Source organism: Calidris pugnax, unplaced genomic scaffold, assembly GCF_001431845.1.
Source record: "Calidris pugnax isolate Ruff unplaced genomic scaffold, ASM143184v1 scaffold40, whole genome shotgun sequence".
In the NCBI taxonomy this organism is placed as follows: Eukaryota; Metazoa; Chordata; class Aves; order Charadriiformes; family Scolopacidae; genus Calidris; species Calidris pugnax.
In genome coordinates, this window is record NW_015090796.1 from 864,424 (window position 1) to 867,731 (window position 3,308).

Below are 3,308 nucleotides of genomic sequence, written 5' to 3' on the forward strand. Positions count from 1 at the left end.
TTCATGGATGCCCATCAAATTCTTATCTCTGTCTCATTAATGACTATATTGCTCATATGATGTCCAAAACCTAATCACAGTCCCCAAAAGAGTGCTCCTGGTCATTTATCTGCTGCCAGGTATCTGCCTTTCAAGTTGGGCTTTTGCTGTCTGCTCCTTAGCTGCTCCACATCCACCTTGACCACACAATTCAGGTCTGAATTATCATGGTCCCCACCTTCAGCAACGTTCCCCATGGGGAATCAGTTCCTTTACCTCAGTTTAGATACACCAGGGTGTTGATTTGCTCTTGTGTAAGAGATTGTGATTGTACTGGAATGATGTGATCCACTCCGGGTAGCACCATCCTGCATCTTACCACACCTTCTATAGGTATCTACGTTCACAAGTATGTCAAAATCTGGTCTAACTCTGCATGGTACTGAGTAACCGGGCAGTCTAAGGGGAGTCATGCAACCCAGCTTATTTGGAAAGAATTTACACAAAAAAAGAATGCTTTTTTTTCTATGCAGTTTTAACCTCTTCACACTCCTTTATAGTCATGGAGGCCATCAAGATTTGAAGGACAACTCATCAAATGCTGAATCCACCCATCAGTTTTAATGAGGTTGGTAACCACCTACAGACTCGAGACACACCGGCAGTCATTAACAGCACGGGGCCCAAGATAGTTTTAATTATGTGACCACGTACTCATTTTACAGGGGACAGTTGTCTTGTAGGCCACACGGGATGGGTAGTTTTAATGTAACAACCAATGGTTCCGTGCTCTGATTTCTGTACTTTGAAATGCAGCTCCATTTACCAGGTATGGGTAAAACCCTAGTTTCTGAAGATACTTTATGGAACTCATTTCTACCGCACCTGAGTGTTTCCAACTTTAACCCACCTTCACATAATCTACAGAAGTAAATGACGTTTTTGCTAAAATTGGGCACTGACATGAAGGCAAAGCAGTTTTAATAATCTTGGGTGCTCAACTGAAAATAACGCAGGCCTGACTTTGAACACACCTGATGTCCTACAGCACCTCGTGCCAACAAAGATGTACCTGGGCACACTTAGTATGCCTGAAAACTGAACTCAGGAACCTTAGTGGACATTCAACAAGCACTGAATAAACAGGTCTAAAACAATGGAGTACAGCATCAGGAAGGAGAGAAGTATTAGCCTATTACCAGTATTCCATAGATCACAGAAGTCTACAAAGACACCAGAACTCCCCAGTGCTACAGGCAAACAGAAGATAAAAGCCCAACTTCCAGCAAGTGACTATTTATCACACACTACTGCTGATTCCTTTTCACTGCAAATACTCCAAACTTTGGGGTCAGTCCTCTTAATAAGACTTGGAGACCTCGCCTTTCAACCCACCACCTTTTTGTATCAGGAAGAGCTTCAAATTTATGGTCAACAGTTCTTTGCTGGTCAAGCACCTCCAAAACCACCACCCTCCCTGCCCCTTGTTTTGATAGAACTTTTCCCTGTGGAATCCTTCCCTGGCTCTGTAATTAAAAAGGGCTGTATCAAGACCACAGACGGGCAGTGTTTCCAGCTGTCCTGCTCAGGTGAGCTGCCCCTGAAACTCATTTTTGATGACTACACCCTACTGGTTCACTTCAGTTCTTTGGATTTTGGGTTTGTTTGTTTTTTTTCATTCAGATAGCAGGAGATGGAGAATGATGGTCAACCAGATGAATAAATGGATCCAAAGTAAAAACAACATCACCAAAAATACCAAGTACTGGTCCTAACCAGCTTCACTTCGCAACCAAGCACCACTTCTGAAGAGAGAGCATGAACTTTGAGAGGGCAGGGTTGCCTGTATCAATGCAGTTACTAAAAAATGTTCATTAAAGAGTGCCTTCATATTGTCCCCCAACCCTGAGTTCTTTGGTTTTGCTACAGGGAACAGCCCAGAGCTGGTGGGCTAGACCTCAGTCACTGCACTGTCGTACACATCCTGATTGTCTCAGCAAAAGACAGGCATCTAAGCACCACTTTTTTCCAACAGGGTGAAACGGGGGAAAATATGTCTCAGTACAAGTGGATCAACTCAAAATACCAAATGTAAAATGTAAGTAGACTAGTTCTCCAACACATTACAAGGTCTTCTGCACTGAAGTAGAAAATTACTTCACTTATCCCTTCCTTGGGTGTTGCAGAAAGCCATGGAGAGCACACCATGCCAGGCTTGCTGCTTTTGATCATAACACAGAGAGCAGCTGGGAACAACCTGGATGAGAAATGTTTCATCTTCTCCCTCGCAGACCTGTCCATGGCTGTGGTTCAGTGGACATGGCCACCAGTGATGACCAGGAGCCAAGAGGTGGTGGAAGGTTTCAGCCACGTGGCACGGTATGCTGCCCATCGGGGTTGTCCTTGGAGCAGGAACCGCTCATAAGCTTCCCGTGTTGGCAGGACAGGTGGAAACCTCCACCCGCCCATCTGTGTTATGCTGGTGTTCAGCTGGCATTTCACAGAATCACAGAATCTTCTAGGTTGGAAGGGACCTTAAAGATCATCTTGTCCAACCGTCAACCTAACTGACAAAAATAGACACCCACACAACAAACAAGGAGCATCACCATCACTAAACCATACCTCCCAGCACTACATCAACCTGTCTTTTGAACACCTCCAGGGATGGTGCCTCAACCACCTCCCTGGGCAGCCCATTCCAATGCCTGAGAACCCTTTCGGTGAAAAATTTTTTCCTAATATCCAGCCTGAACCTCCCCTGGTGTAACTTGAGGCCGTTTCCTCTCGTCCTGTCACCTGTGACTTGAGAAAAGAGACCGACCCCCATCTCTCTACACCCTCCTTTCAGGGAGTTGTAGAGAGCAATAATTTGACTAAATCTGGACAGGTTTTTGTGGGAGCAAGACACGACACGACATGAAACTCAACGGGCCTGCCGCAACGCCAGAGGCAGGGAGCTGGGACCCCTCATGGTGGTCGCTGTTTTGGCCTCGGCCCACCCAACACTGTCCTCACCCATTCCTGAGGAGGCCCCGAACACCTGCCCTAACCAATTTCACCCCAAAACCTTTTCTTTTTACCAATTCCCAAGCTATCACAAATGGAAAAAACTCGGGGAGTGGGCACACCGCCTCCCCTCGCTCCCAGCGAGGCCTATTTCCCGCAGCGGCACCCCCGGCTCCGGGTGCCGTTACCCGCCGGCTGCCTCCCACATCCTTAACTCCGACCGAGCTCCTCAAGCCTCCGCTTCACCGGGGGAAGGCGAGGGCGGGAGGGGGCCGGGGGAACGGGTCGGGATGAGGGGGGGCAGGGGACATCGAGGGGAC